The 19,259-nt window shown below is 41.2% G+C and overlaps 1 protein-coding gene and 1 long non-coding RNA gene across 3 annotated transcripts in view; one reads left to right on the top strand and one right to left on the bottom strand.

The window, feature by feature from the left end:
- Positions 1 to 1,098: 1,098 nt before the first annotated feature.
- Positions 1,099 to 8,801, bottom strand: LOC140678990 (uncharacterized). The gene is made up of 3 exons (XR_012050578.1): positions 8,614 to 8,801; positions 5,237 to 5,381; positions 1,099 to 1,658 (listed from the first exon to the last, which is right to left on the bottom strand). It is a non-coding gene; the product is annotated as an uncharacterized lncRNA (long non-coding RNA).
- Positions 8,180 to 19,259, top strand: part of btbd7 (BTB (POZ) domain containing 7) — a 103,286-nt gene continuing 92,206 nt past the window's right edge. For both annotated transcript variants that reach the window (XM_061968906.2, XM_061968905.2), the window contains exon 1: positions 8,180 to 8,530. The gene's annotated coding sequence lies outside the window, so the exon portion shown is untranslated. The remainder of the gene's footprint in view (positions 8,531 to 19,259) is intronic.

Here is a 19,259-nt window from a genome sequence, read left to right as displayed (position 1 = left end):
GGACCAGCCTTGGAGCGGGTACTGGTACAGGGACCAGCCTTGGAGCGGGTACTGGTACGGGGACCAGCCTTGGAGCGGGTACTGGTACGGGAACTAGCCTTGGAGCAGGTACTGGTACAGGGACCAGCCTAGGACCGGTTACTTGTACGGGGACCAGCCTTGGAGCGGGTACTGGTACGGGGACCAGCCTTGGAGCGGGTACTGGTACGGGGATCAGCCTAGGACCGGTTACTTGTACGGGGACCAACCTGGGAGCGGGTACTGGTATGGGGACCAATCTCGGAGCGGGTACTGGTACGGGGACCAGCCTCGGAGCGGGTACTGGCTCGGGGACCAGTCTTGGAGAACGAAGGGGTTGCTGCAAGGAACGACAAGGGGAGAACACAAGACCAATCAACATGACGGGGGGTGAAACACAGACAGAGAAATGCATAGAGCTTCATTAGTCGGCTTACTGTACTCGAACAGATGACTGTGTTTTGGCACGGGATAGCAGGTTGTGCAGCCTTAGAAAGCAGGTCTGATCATCAGCTTCAGGTGTGCTGATTGCTGATTGATTGCAGCTGCCGGCTGCAGAAGGTGATGAGTGCCCGTGGGCGGGTCTCGAGGCGCGCTCCGTAGGGCTCACCGAGGAATGTGCAGCGGCATGCACTTGCGCCGTGAGAGGTATGCATCTTTGACTCCGCTCTTTAACACAGCTCATACGCACCTGGAGCCTCATTTATAAAACTGTGGGTGGATTAGTGTTGGTCTTTTGTGCATTTGCTAGCTGCACAGGTTCTCAGACTTTCTGGCTCTTGTCTCTGCATCCTGAGGTCACAGCAACAACGTCAAACGAGTTCCAACACCGCTCCTTGTTTTTTTTTGTTTTTTATTTAAAAAAAACTGCAAAAATGTAAAAATAAGAGCAAAAAGGCTAATGTAACATTATTTTTTTTTTAAACTAGCACAACATAACGCAAAAATGTGTCTCTATGAATGCAATTTTAAACTTTATTTAAAAAAATATAATACACAATTTGACAGTGAAGTCATTAGCAGATTTTTGAATGTGCTGTCACATTGCTGTTGGGACCAAGTCGACTTACCAGATTTCTACCTTCAAAGGTTGAATCAGCACCATAACAAAGGCTGTAGGCCACCCGTGTGTCATGGAAAGATGTTTTATAAGGCCAGGATACAAATGTGAAGTTTAACACCTTCTCTCACACTGTTGTGTTGGAAGCAATGCTGTCCCAGCAAGTATTTTACATGTCACACCAGGTGCCCACAGTTGTGGAAATAACCCACTTTGCTGGGTTCAATGTATAAGACAAACTTGATGGTATTATGTAGTGGTTCGGATGCGACTATTAAAATCCTACATTGTACAAATGACATATTTTTTCAAAACTGTTTAAATGAAAGCTTCCAGGCTACAGTTTAATCACATCTTGAGTGTTTTATTTTAATTCCGTTGTGGTGGTTTATGGTAGGCAAAAATGACAACAACAAATAAAAACACAGTCTTTGTCCAAATACTTGTGGACTTGACTGAAAGGAGTGAGCAGTCAGCGTTGTGCAGATGCTCTTTGCTGGTAGTGGGGAATGTGGTGCAAGATCCATCCAGCTGGGGCCAGGAGCGTCACAGCAAACACGCACATGGCGAAGACAGATTGCTATGAAAAAAGACAAGTAAGAAGTCATCATTACTTCTTCTTTTGTAGGAAATTGGAGTCCTGGTAATGAGTTCAATGATTCATCAAGTGACATTTCCACATTTACACTTCATATTTCCCTTTATCTTCTATCATTCCTGCGTAATGCTAACACAGTCTTGACTTGTGCATGTCCCTGAGGACAGATTAACGCATTTATCGTGGCGTAAACAAGCGGCCGCTCTGTTTCACTCCCATCATAGGATACCTCTGCCTCAAACTGACTTATGGATAAGAAATGAATAAAACATTTTCCTCACTCTGCTAGCTGGCTGGGGAGCACACTTTTCTTGACTCTCTTCCAGCAGTGACCATAAAGTACTTTATCACTTGTTTACTTTTGTTTGTGTTTTCTTGTGTCAGCTTTAAATATGTCTATCTCTTCGTTTAAGATCTCCTATTATGAAAAATTCCTGTTTAATGACGTTATAACGATAACATGTGTCCCTAGTCTATTATGAGCACGAAATGACCAAAACCCATCATCTCTCTTCTGTTTTCTGGGCGGGTTTTCATGACATCATGAAGAAATGGACATGACAAAGCTTCACCATGTACAGTATAAGTGCACCACTTCATAGAGGACAGCTTTTTTTCATTAATATTAAATATATAGGCTTCGCTACACATGTTTTCTAAAAACTGCCGCTTTGACGTTTATTATTTAGTTTTTCTTCAGTGAATAGCCTATGCTGTTGTTAAAATGTGACTGTGATGTTAGCTCTGTAGCCCACATACTGTAGCTATTCTAGTGCAGCTAAGGTGGGTCGGCTCCTGGCATAAACACTGCAGTTGTTTAGGGTTGCACAGTAACACATGATCAGAAATGCCCTGACCACGTTTCAGTCCATTGAGATGCACTTTATTTAAATTTTCATCATTTTGAACGTTGTAGGGCTCCATTTTTGATTAGAAACTTCAATCCCTAGTAATAATAAAGGGGACCTTTTCGGAAAAAGGCTGTTATATAACAACATGTGGAAAAAGTGTAGCGCTGTGAATACTTCCCGGATGCACTGTAAGCCTTGATAATAATCCTTGTGATTACCACATGCTTTCATATCATTTGACAATGTTTATCCTGTTAAACTATAAGTAAATTGTCAGGCTTGTCCCTGACAGTTTGGTTAAGTTTTAGTTTGTCCTCTGTGTTTGTTTTATTTCCTGTCAGCACTCTTATTTTGGTTCAGTTTCCTGTTTGTCTCTCTGAGTGCTGTCCCCTCAGCTGTGGCTGATTGGCACCTGGCCACACCTGGTGTCAATCAGCCAGCTGCTATTTATACCTGCCCTCCAGTCACTGCTGGATTATTGTCATGAATACTTGTCAGTAATACTTGTAGCTCCTACCTGTTACTTGTCTCTGTTACTGTATGCCGTGGACTGCTTTCTGTCTTTTTGTTCCTAGTTCCTGTTTGCTGGATCCTGTTTTCCAGTTTGGCGTTCCTGGTTTGTGTCTTTTCTTTATTTTTACTTTTGGACATTGAATCATGTTTTCCCGCTCAATGCCTATCGTCATCTCTGCATCTTGGGGTTCGTCACCAACACAATGTGACAGAATAATCCAGCCTAACACGAACCTCGCAGAGATTTCCATGGCGGAGAGGCTTGACGGGATTGTAGCGCAAATGGCTAAATTGAAGAGGAGTTCGGCCGCATTTCAAGCCCTCTCCCATCCATCCCTTTCGTCTGTGGGCCTGTCTGGGGACGTCTGGGATCCGTCCCTTGAGGGGGGGCTATGAGTGGCTGTGCAGCTGGGGAGGCACAGCTACTCCTCACCCCAGTGGGTCTGCAACAGACGCCACCATGCAGTCCGGTGGGCCAGCAGACGCCACCATGCACTTCTGTGGGCCAGCAGACGCCACCATGCACTTCTGTGGGCCAGCAGACGCCACCATGAACTTCCGTGGGCCAGCAGACGCCACCATGCACTTCCGTGGGCCAGCAGACGCCACCATGCACTCCGGTGGGCCAGCAGACGCCACCATGCACTCCGGTGGGCCAGCAGACGCCACCATGCACTCCAGTGGGCCAGCAGACGCCACCATGCACTTCCGTGGGCCAGCAGACGCCACCATGCACTTCCGTGGGCCAGCAGACGCCACCATGCACTCCGGTGGGCCAGCAACAGACGGCGCCATCATCTCCGGTGGGTCTGCAACAGACGGTGCCATCATCTCCGGGGGGTCTGCAACAGACGGCGCAATCATCTCCGGTGGGTCTGCAACAGACGGCGCCATCATCTCCGGTGGGTCTGCAACAGACGGCGCCACCATTGTCTCCGGTGGGCCAGCAGAGGGCACCACCATTGTCTCCGGTAGGCCAGCAGAGGGCGCCACCATCGTCTCCGGTGGGTTCTCCCACGCCGGCGGACGAGCCACCTTGCCAATTGCGGCGGCATTCAACTCGCCGTCGCCACATAACTCTTCCCCGCTGGTTGCGGGGACACTTGGCCTGGTGGCCCACCTCCTTGTCTTCCCTCCACCCTCTCGTGACTTTGGACTGTTTTTTTTGGAGGGGGGAGGGGGGGGGGGTGGATTTTCTAAAACGTTTGGTATCCGTTATGGGAAGGGGGACTACTGTCAGGCTTGTCCCTGACAGTTTGGTTAAGTTTTAGTTTGTCCTCTGTGTTTGTTTTATTTCCTGTCAGCACTCTTATTTTGGTTCAGTTTCCTGTTTGTCTCTCTGAGTGCTGTCCCCTCAGCTGTGGCTGATTGGCACATGGCCACACCTGGTGTCAATCAGCCGGCTGCTATTTATACCTGCCCTGCCCTCCAGTCACTGCTGGATTATTGTCATGAATACTTGTCAGTAATACTTGTAGCTCCTACCTGTTACTCGTCTCTGTTACTGTATGCCGTGGACTGCTTTCTGTCTTTTTGTTCCTAGTTCCTGTTTGCTGGATCCTGTTTTCCAGTTTGGCGTTCCTGGTTTGTGTCTTTTCTTTATTTTTACTTTTGGACATTAAATAATGTATAGGATAGAATAGAATAGAATAGAAAGTACTTTATTGATCCCTGGGGGAAATTCATTATTAATATATTATTATTAATAATGCTACTTGTGAAAAGGGGGGGCATGGTTTCATTTGGAATCTGCGAACGCCTCCACAATCGAACATCTTGCAGACTGAAAAAAATGGTTACAAAAGTGAATGAGGAGAAAAATGTATGCAAAATTTAAGACAAAATGGGACCACAAACAAAATGTTGTTTAGAGCCACATAAAGCCTAGAGATGCCAATTACAATAATGCCATCCTGTACCACCCCCTAATGTTAGGTTGTTGAGTATAATAATGACTTGTTTTACGTTGAACAAGGGCAATTACAGTGCATGCGTAAAAAGTGGATAGTACTTTTGGAGCCACACACTCAACAAAGAGCTCATTAGCATTAAAGCTACAGACACACACTACAGTGTATTGTATTTTTAAACAATCTAAGTTCCATCATCAAGGCTAACACACTCTCAAAATTAGAGGTGTGCTTAAAATTGTTGAGAAATGTGATGTATCTACTCAAACAACAATAATGGTCCTACCACTGTCCCAATCTTGTCTTTAGGCGGCTTGCTCTGGATGATAGGCCTGCGATCTTGCTGGAAGACTTTCATCAGTGCAGAGCTGCTCAATGAACGTGTCTTTAGAATGGAGAACATCCTTCCACAAGGTTCAGGTCACTGTCTTCTGCTGGGACAAAGTGTTGCTCTTGACATTCCTCCTCACTTCCCGTGAGACACTTTCATGTCATTCCCAAAGCCTCTTACTGGGAGGAGTCAGCTCCACAACCATGTGTAAATAAATACTCTCATCAGGACAAGAAATCTGGCCTCAGATCAGCGGATGCAGGATGTAACATGATAAGAATAAATAAACCAAGTCAGAATGATCTTTTTGTTTTACTAAAAAAGTAAAAAGTTTATGCTACTTGACTAAACATCTACTTTGACATTATAACTATTGCTTACAATAGCCATCACTGTGACAAAATTTTCAAATTTAGCACTTCACCTTACGAAACTCTAATCTGACTATGCAATCGCAGGGGTGAGATGACAGAGCATTAAATATATATTTGCAGCTCTAATTGTCTCAGCAAAGATTATTATTTTATTCAGACAACTTTTAATATAATTGCTAGAGGTTTTGTTAAGGAAAACTGCCGATGACAGTCGAAATATGTCAAGTATTATACACAAAACTTGTCTCAATATAAAAAGCTGAATATTATTCAAGAACCCATTCAAGTTATAAATATTGATATTTCTTATTTTCTTTAAAAATGGCTTACAGTAACTCTCGCTCAAAAAATATAACTTCATATAATACCTTAAATGTCTCTTATTCCTAAATTTTGAGCGTGAATATATAGATTAGGCTCTACACTTCCAATGTATGATTTATTTGAATTTAAGTACTGTACATCTTCAATTATCTTTAAAAACAAGAAATGCACAATTTAAAATTCATGTAAGATATGATACTGTAAGATCAGAATTAAACATACACAATCAGTCACCTAAATATTTTAAGAAGTTATGGCTGACAGATCCAAAATGCCTTGACTTGATAAAACCAAGCTCTGTGAAGATCATAGTGTTTGCAGCTGATGGTTTCTCTTTAATAGATTAAAATACTGCAGTTTGAGACCAATACTCCAAACTATGCCAAAATTTTTAAAAAAAACTTAGCGAAGATCTAAGAAAGATAATTGTAAATTTGGTAAAGTATTTTAGAGAACTGCAAATTTCAAGATTATCTGTAAAAAAAAAATATCAAAGAACTGTATGGAAGTTATTTGGATGTGGATGTGTCTGAACGTCTGAACTAAAACTCATAGTGACCCCTTCATGAAAGGAAAATTTGGTTTGGATGATCAGGACCAGCAGGAGCCACCAAGGTTCAACAAGCCTTGGGAGTGTAAATATTATACGTGGATGGACAAATTATTGGGTTCTTTGTCGTCCTCAGCAGGATCTCTGAGGAACTACAATACATTTCAATAACTAACTTGTCTGTTGAAACATACACCCATCCATTTCCTACCGCTTGTTCCTCTCACTTTTTGTCTAAATATTAGCTTTGTCAAACAATTCATTTTTAAAATCAGAATAATCACGTTTGCATTTTCATTAATTGTGATTAATCGCAGTTGTATGCTCGCATAAATCCAATTATCTTAAAAAAAGACACTGATATTTTGTCACAAAATACAATATGCCAGTGTTGATCTATTTTTTGTATAATGTGGCCTGCCAATAAATTGCGTGAAGCTGCGTGATTATTCTGTTTGTATACATGATTAAAAACCACATGTGTTAACTTTGCATTTATATATATTTAGTGTTGTCATGACAACACTAAATATATATAAATAGAAAAATGTTGCATATTGCATACATCTCTGCATGCAATTATACATTAGATAAGATGCATTATCATCTATTGGATGAAACAAACAATCTTAAGTGTGCAATTAATTTATAGTACATTTAATCGGTGAAATCATGAGTGGGTTAATAATTGTTATTATGTGAAACTTTAATGTTATATTATCATGTGTCTTGTGACAATATACATTACAGTATAGTATGGTGTATCAGGTGATTATTTATTGTAATAAGTAGTTATTTATAATGATATTACATATCATATATATATGATACGTATATGCTTCTCCCCCCCCCCCCCCCCCCACCACCACCCCAATTGGGGCAGGGAGGGGTAGCATCCCAAGCTGCAGCTCTCGTAAGGGAGCACCCATACGACGCTACGAAAAACCCTAAAAATACATCAGAAACCCGTGGTGCAACGCACAGCTGTGCCAGTACCCTGTATGGCACCTGATAAGATGGATGAGGATCCAGGCCCGGACACTCCCCACAGTGCAGAACCTCCAAGCACCACCGGCGCAACCCCAAAGCAAACCGTGAGAGGGGGGACGCGTGGCGTACGCTGTAATGTTTAAATAAGAATGCTATTTAGTTTGACATTATATTGATGCAGATTGTATTTGATATGGTTATCTTCGAAATAAAACGGATAGAAAAAAATATTTTCTCGCATAAACAATATATCTATATAAACCAGAAATTATTTGGTTTTGGAAAATAAAAGTACAGAATTTGTACTGCAGCCGCATAATTACCGAGCTACTGAGCAATGTGCGCTAGAGGGTGCTCCTTGCTTTATTTTTGCACAACCTGCGTGAGTACTGACGGCCTCCTGCCCAGTCACTAGTCAAAGTTTATAGCTGTGTCAAGATAGTCATAGTAAAGGAAGTAGAGGGAGTTACAAGATAAAATCCAAGAAAACTTCGTCGAGTAAACCACCCTCTTCCAATTGTTTACATATTTGTTGGAATCTGTCATTTCATTTTGAAGTTGCTTTAGCAAAAGGCATATTTGTCTTCCGTCTCCCAGACATGGTCCAGACACGTTGTTTTATTTTGAAACACCCACCCGGAAGCTAAAGTTGATATTATATTGTAGCTTGAAAAGGGCAGAGCTTGGGCCATAACAACCACCCAAGAAGAAGACGAGCTACTACAGGGAAAATATTGTGCGAAAAAACTGAGAACAAAACCATCCCGGATCAATTATTAGTCACGGTTAATGTTGGCGCTTGACCAGAAAGTCGGAGCAAGTGGAAGTGGAGTTCACATTGGATATGAAATGCTGACGTCGAGTCGTGCGTAACGAGCAGAGTTGGAAAAAGAAGGTGTTGAGCTGCAGTTTTTTCTCTCCACCCTCTGCCAGGGACAACTTGGTCGGAGTGCTGCTTTCAGTAGGAGGCGAAGATAAATGTACCACCCACGACGACTATCATCCACTCTGGTAAAGAAAAACACTCTTGTCTTGTAACGGCCATACAGTACGGTACCTTTTTGCGAGGAGCAAAGTAGACACTACTAGCTTACCCTAGCCTCATCGTCGAGATATGCTACTAATTACACGGCTGCGGTCGGTGGTAGTACTCTCTCTGTGTACATGTTCAGTTAATACTTCCAGATTGTACCAAGCTGGGGACTCCAGTCGCATGGTTTTTGCCACCAAAGCACTTTTTAAGATAGGATTCGGCTGAGAAGCTATCGTCCCCCACCCCTCCTCCTCCTCCTCCTCTTCTTCCTCCTCTTCTTCACGGTAGCCCTGCGTTGACGTTAAGCTAACAAAGCCAGTGCCAACCTTTTATTTCTGTCGGCCTAAATTTACCATAGCGTCTTCTCGTTCATCATTTCTAAAGAATTTGTGCATTTCTTACTTCGTGGATCAGTTGCTACGCTACCATCATAACATCATAGCTTGTCTTATTACTGTATTGCAGCCTGCAGATATCAGTTTGTTGCTTTTATTTTGATAGTTTATTTCACAGCTGAAGAATGTTCACTATTACTCTTTTATCCATGTTAAAGTGTCGTGCAGCCCAGTTTACACACAGTAATAATCCTGTCTGACTATACCCAACATTCATCATGCTGTCATGCACTGGAGGGCAAGCTGTATCTTTTTCTTATTGTTGAGTAAAGGTGCTCCTAAATGATATGTCGGCGTCAAGGTTCTCCCTTTGACCAGGTGAAGCATTTTTGTCAGCGGTTTTAGGGCCATATAATGACATGTAATTATTGGAATTGCATGTTCAAAAGTCCACGAGTGACATAAAAAGCCAGTTACTTGTGAGTACTTGCCTTACTGCATCTAAACAAGTCAAATGTAGGATGATGGCTGTTTTTGCCAGGATTTAACAAGATGCATTAACCTCCCACTTAAAGTAAGTCAGCATTGTTATCATGAGCTGCCATTCATTCCGTGGATGTTGACTGGCAGAATGTTTGTAAGGTCACAAGCCCATGCACATTTTTTTCTGCAATATTACTCAAGGTTGTTTTATGCTTCTGCGTCAAGGCGGTACTGGCTTTCTTCTCCCCTTCCAGAGCTTTCGGCATTGTGTGACGTGCATCTTCAGTAAAATGGTCAATGCTACTATCACAGATTAGTTTCACATTTGAAGTTAATTGCTGACATGAATTACATCAAATTCTAATTTTATGAGTTTCACCTGGGAAAATCTGGTTGCAGGAAAACATGCAACTTTTCTTTGACTACGATTGTACGTTAACTTACCGAAAATGCAAACTTTTGATCACAAACTTGGTCACTGCTCGGCAGACATGAACTGGAGCTGCCCGCCTCGGAGCCAGTCAGAATCTGTCTTTTGTCATGCTTATCTAAATGAGAAGGCATTAATTTCAATTTAACAAATAATAGCACTAACATGTTAGAAGGAGTTTGTTAGTAGCTGTTAGTATCTAGCCTTTCTGCTGCTGGGATGAGATCAAAGCGGTTCAAAATGTGTGCATGCTGTTTGTTCAAATGTTTCAGCATATTGCTTGCATGTCCTCCTTTTGAAGAACTACCTGCCTTATAACAAGTCAACTATGTATGCATGTGCAAGGTGCAATGCAATTACAAACCCCGTTTCCATATGAGTTGGGAAATTGTGTTAGATGTAAATATAAACGGAATACAATGATTTGCAAATCATTTTCAACCCATATTCAGTTGAATATGCTACAAAGACAACATATTTGATGTTCAAACTGATAAACATTTTTTTTTGTTGCAAGTAATCATTAACTTTAGAATTTGATACCAGCAACACGTGACAAAGAAGTTGGGAAAGGTGGCAATAAATACTGATAAAGTTGAGGAATGCTCATCAAACACTTATTTGGAACATCCCACAGGTGAACAGGCAAATTGGGAACAGGTGGGTGCCATGATTGGGTATAAAAGTAGATTCCATGAAATGCTCAGTCATTCACAACAAAGGATGGGGCGAGGGTCACCACTTTGTGAACAAATGCGTGAGCAAATTGTCGAACAGTTTAAGAACAACATTTCTCAATGAGCTATTCCAAGGAATTTAGGGATTTCACCATCTACCATCCGTAATATCATCAAAAGGTTCAGAGAATCTGGAGAAATCACTGCACGTAAGCGGCAATGCCCGTGACCTTCGATCCCTCAGGTGGTACTGCATCAAAAAGCGACATCAGTGTAGGGCTGGGCGATATGGCCTTTTTTTAATATCTCGATATTTTCAGGCCATATCTCGATACACGATATATATCTCGATATTTTGCCTTAGCCTTGAATTAACACTTGATGCATATAAACACACCAGTATGATGATTCTATGTGTCTACATTAAAACATTCTTGTTCATACTGCATTAATATATGCTACTTTTAAAGAGAGAGAAACCACAACTAAGTCAATTTACCAAAAGTGTATTTATTAAACAGTTATTAAGCAGTGGCACAAAAATTAATGTAATTTCAAAACAGAAAGTGCAAGATTGTCAGAGACATTTTAAAACAAGCTATTAGTGCACTTTTGTGCAAGATGTCACTAAGATGACATATCAAAACAACATTAAATTAAAGTGCACTTTTTGTACAGAACACCACTACAATAGTTTAAAACAAATAAAGTGCACTTTTGTGCATGATGTCACACAAGATATTTCAATAAGTGTCAAATAAAAATGAGCTGCATAATAGGAAATTAAATAGTGTTCGTCCTTCGCTATGTGGTAGGTTCCTGCAGATGTTATCTCCTTTTGTTGACTCTTTTTTTCATACGGTGTTGATCTGGAAATGGTTGCCTCTGCATTTTGATGGTGTAGCACCGAATGGAGATGTTGACATGCGGAGTAAGCACTCTTCATTCTCTAGCAGGTGACTTTTCAAATGATGCTACATATTAGCAGTAATGCTACTTTTTGTAGAAACGCTTTTGCCCCACACTTGACATATTACGGTTGTCTGTTTGACATATTCCCACTTGAAGCCAAACCACCGCCAGACGATGAACCCCCTGCTGTTTTTCTTGGGAATTAATTATTCCTCCATTTGTTACCAGATTTGCACCTTCTCTCTCTCTCGTATTACCTCGCACGGCTACGCTAGTATCACAGCTAACGTTACCCATGCTGCTACCTCTCTGCTTTGCGAGGGCGTATACGTATGTGACGTATGACGTGACAGTTTGTGAAGTGTGTAAGAAGGTGCGCTTGCTGTCTGTGAGGAGAGACAAGACAGAGTGGGAAGAGCCTGTAGTGTAATGCCAGCAGCTAAAAGCAACTGCGTAAGAACGTATACTCGAATATCACGATATAATCATTTTCTATATCGCACAGAGACAAACCCGCGATATATCGCGTATATTGATATATCGCGTATATTGATATATCGCCCAGCCCTATATCAGTGTGTAAAGGATGTCACCACATGGGCTCAGGAACACTTCAGAAAACCACTGTCAGTAACTACAGTTGGTCGCTACATCTGTAAGTGCAAGTTAAAACTCTACTATGCAAAGCGAAAGCCATTTATCAACAACACCCAGAAACGCTGCCGGATTCGCTGGGCCCGAGCTCATCTAAGATGGTCTGATGCAAAGTAGAAAAGTGTTCTGTGGTCTGACGAGTCCACATTTCCAATTGTTTTTGGAAACTGTGGACGTCGTGTCCTCCGGACCAAAGAGAAAAAGAACCATCAGGACTGTTTTAGGCACAAAGTTCAAAAGCCAACATCTGTGATGGTATGGGGTTGTATTAGTGCCCAAGGCATGGGTAACTTACACATCTGTGAAGGAACCATTAATGCTGAAAGGTACATACATGTTTTGGAGCAACATATGTTGCCATCCAAGCAACGTCCTGTTTATTTCAGCAAGACAATGCTAAGCCACATTCTGCACGTGTTATAACAGCGTGGCTTCGTAGTAAAAGAGTGCGGGTACTAGACTGGCCTGCCTGTAGTCCAGACCTGTCTCCCATTAAAAATGTGTGGCGCATTATGAAGCGTAAAATATGACAACGCAGACCCCGGACTGTTGAACAACTTAAGCTGTACATCAAGCAAGCATGGAAAATAATTCCACCTGAAAGGCATCAAAAATTGGTCTCCTCAGTTCCCAAACATTTACTAAGTGTTGTTAAAAGGAAAGGCGATGTAACACAGTGGTAAAAATGCCCCTGTGCCAAGTTTTTTGCAATGTGTTGCTGCCATTAAATTCTAAGTTAATGATTATTTGCAAAAAAAATGTGTTTCTCAGTTCGAACATTAAATATCTTGTTTTGCCGTGTATTCAATTGAATAAAAGTTGAAAAGGATTTGCAACTCATTGTATTCTGTTTTTATTTACGATTTGCACAACGTGCCTACTTCACTCGTTTTGTAGTGAACAAGTTATCGTCGCGTTAACTTTGGCAGCCCTAATTAAAACAGATATTTTTTTAAATGTATGTATACATTTTTTTAGCCTTTTTAAAGAAAATCATATCATCATAGCAAATTATACGATGATGTCATGGTGACCACACCCCTAAGTACGCCTCCACTGCCATAGGTATCGTGGCAGTCTAGTGGAAACCCTGTGGCTCTAGCCTCGACAAAAGTCCCTATTTTAGTAAAAAAAAAAAAAACTGCACACTTTGAGGACACTATAATGTATATACAGTTTATACTGTATAAGGACTGGGCGATATTGCCTTTTATTCATATTTCGATATTTTTAGGCCATGTCACGATACACGATATATATCTCGATATTTTGCCTTAGCCTTGAATGAACACTTGATGCATATAAGTACTCCGGCTTCCTCCCACCTCCAAAGACATGCACCTGGGGATAGATTGATTGGCAACACTAAATTGGCCCTAGTGTGTGGATGTGAGTGTGAATGTTGTCTGTCTATCTGTGTTGGCCCTGTGATGAGGTGGCGACTTGTCCAGGGTGTACCCCGCCTTCCGCCCGATTGTAGCTGAGATAAGCTCCAGCGCCCCCCACGACCCCAAAGGGAATAAGCAGTAGAAAATGGATGGATGGACGGATCACACCAGTATGATGATTATGTGTGTCTACATTAAAACATTCTTATTCAAACTGCATTAATATATGCTCTTTTTAAACTTTCATGCAGAGAGGGAAACCACAACTAAGTCAATTTACCAAAACTGTATTTATTAAACAGTTATTAAGCAGTGGCACAAACATTCATGTTATTTCAAAACAGAAAGTGCAAGATTGTCAGAGACATTTTAAAACAAGCTATTAGTGCACTTTTGTGCATGATGTCACTAAGATGACTTATCAAAACAACACTAAATTAAAGTGCACTTTTTGTACAGAACACCACTACAATAGTTTAAAACAAATAAAGTGCACTTTTGTGCATGATGTCACACAAGATATTTCAATAACTGTCAAATAAAAATTAGCTGCATAATAGGAAATCAAATAGTGTATGTCCTTCGCTATGTGGTAGGTTCCTGCGGACGTTAACTCCTTCTGTTGTTGACTTTTTTTTTTTCATACGGTGTTGATGTGGAAATGGTTGCTTGGGCATTTTGTGGTTGTGGCACCGAACGGAGATGTTGACATGTGGAGTTTCAAGCACTCTTCATTCTCTAGCGGGTGACTTTTCAAATGATGCTACACATTAGCAGTGGTGCCACTTTTTATAGCAACGCTTTTGCCACATACTTCGTCACCATCTACCCGCTTGAAGCCAAACCACCGCCGGACGATGGACTCCCTGCTGTTTTTCTTGGGATAGAAGGAGAGACAAGAAAGACTGTGTAATGCCCACAGCTAAAAGCAACTGCGTGAGAACGTATACTCGAATTTCACGATATAGTCATTTTCTATATCGCACAGAAACAAACCCGCGATATATCGAGTATATTCGATATATCGCCCAGCCCTATTCTGTATACATATATAATCAGGCCTGGGCGATACGGCCTGAAAATATAATCCCCGATTATTTTCACAAAAAAATTTAATTACGTTTTTTTTCGGGGGGTTTTCCCTACTTTTTAAATAAACCATTGAATACAAATGACAGAGATAAGTCAAAACAAGTTTTTCTTTGATTTAATCAAAAACTAGTAGTTTGAAATGATACTGCATCTTACTCTGGGCAAAATTCTAATTTGTATAATGTTGTTCTTTTTAGACCAGATATAAATTGTACTTTTTATGGAATCATTTTCAAATGATTAAACTTGAATTGAATATTTTTGTCAAAACAATTTTAGCATTGCACATTGCATGCAAATAAACAATCTCCAACATTGAAATCAATTATGTGCAACCTTCTGTCTTAAATAACATACTTCTGTAAAAAATGTAGTAATATACATTGTATCCAAATAATGAAATTAAGCATTGAGAGGACTATAGTTTGTTTCAGTAAGAAGATTTGGTAAACGCAGCCTTTTTCATTCACACATCTTGGCGGTGTGCTAAACAACTGCTTTAGTGATGGCTCTACGCATTGTGCTTCTTTCTCATTATACATACTTTGACAATTTTTATATTTATATATGTGTGTATGTATATATATATATATATATATATATGTATATGTATACACACACATATATATATATATATATATATATATATATATATATATATATATTAGGGGTGTAACGGTACGTGTATTTGTATTGAACCGTTTCGGTACGGGAGTTATATATATATATATATATATATATATATATATATATATATATATATATATATATATATATATATATATATATATACACGTTTCCACCTCATCGCTGCCACCACAGACTCGGGGGGGGGGGGGGGGGGGGGGGGCAATAGACTACAGGCTCTGATTACATTGAACACATTGTGTTTATTAAAAAATAACCAAATAACAATATCTTATAATAAATAAAAATATTAGAGAAATAAAGGAGCCTACAATTTTTGGTTGTTTTCCGCTCCATTTGCAGAATGGCGGTATACAATATACATCTCGATATTTTTTCCGTAAAGTATAAACAAAACACAAAACAGTCCTAGTTACCTAAGATGCTAAGTATGTCATTATTAGTAAGTCAATATTTTGACTTAGTAATTTGATGTTAATTTGTCTGAATTGTCAGACGATCGCTTCTCTGATGTCTCCATTATGTTCAGAAGTTTCTCTTTATCTGGACATCTTCTTCAACTGCATTCAGCAGCTTTGTCTCCATTGTAAGTTTTCGTTTTAGTCTGTCGTGCTTGTGGCTGTTGAGTTTTGCCTAGTGAAAAAAAAAAAAATGTATAAGGATTTTTACAAAATTACATTCAATAATCATGAATACATTATTTGGGATAAACCCACTTTAGCACAGGTGTAAGATAGTGACATGTTATTTACAACATGTCAAATGGCCCTCAACATCGTCGGAAAACAATGTGTGTCAATAAAGCACTTCGAGGTATTTTAATTTTGACAGAAAAAAAGACATTTAATGCATCTGCAGTTTTACTTAAATCAATATTATTTATTAAAAGAAACTACTCAAAGGATTTTTAATACAACCCTATTTAAATACATCTAAAACAGCTGAACTTTAATATATGCTTGCCACCTTGACTTCTGATTCCAAAGCAAGTATTTTTGTCACACTTCTGTCAAACAATGATCTTATTCAAACAAATGGGCAAAATATGATTCCACATTGTTGAAAGTGGACATCTGAGAACATTTGTAATTGCAGTGCAGTTCATATAAAAATGTTTTGATCCCCCATCTATCTGCCTTTTAACAATATTACTTCCTAGCAATGAAGTTAGCGCCCACATACCTGAAGTATCTTTCACCACAGAAAATTGGGGATTTCTCCCATTGGAATCTTGCTGCTCTTGTACATCATTCGGCATATTTTTGTCTGTGACCAGGCTGTCAAGGGTGAATGGAGAATCCCAACTCCTGTGAGATCTTGTGTCGATATCTGATGTTTCTATTCCAAATTGAATGGATGTAGTTGATGGAGAACCGCCCGAGTTCTGCTCGCATAGTTGGAAGTACAGCAAAACAGCTCTACCGTAACCACTTCTTCCACCTGCGTCGACTGCTTGTCTGTACTTTCCACGAATCGCTTTCAGTTTAGTGCCGATAGTTGTTTTTGTGATGTCCTGTTTCCGATGAGGAAATTCCTCAGATGTCCCTCCAAGTCCGTACCGTTCTAAATTAGGGTAAGAATGTCACCAGACTTGGACCGGCAAGTTTCTCAGTCAACACTTTGTTGAGTTTTGTTAACTTTAAACTCCAAAACGATGCTTAAAAGTAGCTCTACACCTCTGTCAGTCCACATATATAATTATTTCTTGCCGTGACCCGCCATTTTTGCTATATGCCGCCTCCGGAAATTACGTTTTGGATGTTTCTGATTGGCTAAAATGGTCTTAAGTCCTAGGCTACAGTGCCCCCAGTATTTTGGCATGCGTATGGCACTCAGTGTATGCGTTTGCTTGGGGACCGTAATAGTTTTTTAAATGTGCACGTGTGGCTGGAGATGTTGTTAAGAAGTTAGTTTAGGCGGTGGCTCTTTGTTGTTAAGGCGGCCGCCTTAACAACAAAACGCTGCGGTAAACCCTGGTCTTGCTCAAGGACACAACGCGCCACGCCGTCCTCATACATTCAAGATTCAAGATTGTTTATTGTCATATGCACAGTTAAACAGACAGTTTTCCGTACAATGAAAATCTTACTTTGCTAGTCCACCCTTCAACAAGTCACACGGTACTTAGCTAAAAATAAAAAATAAAAATAAAAATGTATGTACAAGGCACAGTAAGTAACATAACATTATTACACATTCTGATTGACAGTCAACAGTATAAATATGGAGGTGACCTTGGGTCACAGCAGCAGTTGTGAAAAGTGTCTACAGTGATGGTTCACAGTTCAAGGGTGGTCATGGTAGCTGTCTTTTGTTCAAAAAGATAAAAGTAAAACCGGGGGAAGGTGGAGGCTAGCATTCACAAGTTAGCATTCACAAGCCTGATGGCCTGTGGGTAGAAACTGTTTGTCAGTCTCGTAGTCCTGGATTTCAGGCTCTTGTATCGTCTGCCTGATGGTAGGAGGCTGAAGAGACTGTGCTGGGGGTGTGTACTGTCCTTTATGATGTTGTGTGCTCTCCTGGTGGCCCTGGTAGAGTACATGTTCTGTAGTGAGGGGAAGGCTGCTCCTGATATGTACTGAGCAGTTTTAATCACTCGCTGGAGTGCCTTCCTGTCCTTAGCAGTGCAGTTTCCATACCAGACCGTGATTGAGCTGGTAAGGACACTCTCAACCGTACTTCTATAGAAGTTGCTGAGAATTTTGGGCGGCATGCCAAATTTTCTCAGCCTTCTGAGGAAGTACAGTCGCTGCTGGGCTTTCTTTATTGTTTGTTGGGTGTTGTGATCCCAGGTGAGGTCGTCGCTGATGTGGGTCCCGAGGAATTTAAAGGTTTTCACCCTGTCCACCTTTGTCCCCCCTCTGTACAGAGGTGTGTACTGTGCACTCCTCCGTGGGTCAATAATAATCTCCTTGGTCTTGTCTGTGTTCAAGGAGAGATTATTATCCTGACACCAGGCCACCAGTTCCGCTACCTCCCTTCTGTACGCTGCCTCAGCTCCCCCGGTGATCAGTCCGACGACCGTAGTATCATCTGCAAACTTGATACTGGTGTTGTTCTGGGAGGCCACACAATCGTGTGTGTGAAGAGGGTGTACAATAGGGGGCTCAGCACGCAGCCTTGGGGGGTCCCTATGCTTAGAACCTTTGTGCCTGATGTCTGGTTGCCGATTCTGACTGACTGCGGCCGGTTTGTGAGAAAGTTCAGGACCCAGTCACAGAGAGCCGGTGTCAGACCAACAGTGAGGAGTTTAACAGTGAGATTTTGTGGGATGACCGTGTTGAAAGCAGAGCTGTAGTCGATGAATAATAGCCTGTCATAGGTGTCCTTGCCCTCTAATTGGGTGAGGGTGGTGTGGATGACGGTGTTGACTGCATCCTCAGTGGACCGGTTCTGCCGGTAGGCAAACTGTAGAGGGTCCAGTGCGTCTGGGATGGTCTTCTTGATGTGTGACATGACTATCCTCTCAAAGCCTTCATCACTATTGGGGTGAGTGCAACAGGGCGATAGTCATTCAGACAGGTCACAGTGTTTTTCTTTGGCAGGGCCACGATGGTGGTGGTCTTGAGGCAGGTGGGCACAACAGCTTGTGCTAGTGACAAGTTGTATATGTCAGGAAGTACGTCAGCAAGCTCTGATGAACACACCCTGAGGGCCTGGCCAGGGATGTTGTCTGGGCCGGCTGCCTATCGTGGGTTTGTTCTCCTCAGAACTGTACGTACCTCTGCTGTTGTCACAGTGAGTAGTGGGTCCTGGGTGCGCGCCGTGGTCAGAACCCCTCTCTGTTGGTTGGTGTTGAGGACCTCGAAGCGGGCGGCGTAGAACTCATTCAGCTCATCTGGCAGTGAGCGTTTGCTGTTTGCAGAGGTGGGTAGAGTAGCCAGAAATTGTACTCAAGTAAGAGTACTGTTACTTTAGAGATTTATTACTCAAGTAAAAGTAAGGAGTAGTCACCCAAATATTTACTTGAGTAAAAGTAAAAAGTATGTTGTGAAAAAACTACTCAAGTACTGAGTAACTGATGAGTAACATATACACACATATATAAACACACACACATATATATATATATATATATATATATATAT

The sequence above is a fragment of the Nerophis lumbriciformis genome, linkage group LG08 (genome assembly GCF_033978685.3).
Source record: "Nerophis lumbriciformis linkage group LG08, RoL_Nlum_v2.1, whole genome shotgun sequence".
NCBI lineage: Eukaryota > Metazoa > Chordata > Actinopteri > Syngnathiformes > Syngnathidae > Nerophis > Nerophis lumbriciformis.
Note: the sequence above shows the minus strand (reverse complement) of the source record. Positions and strands in the feature narration are given on the sequence as shown.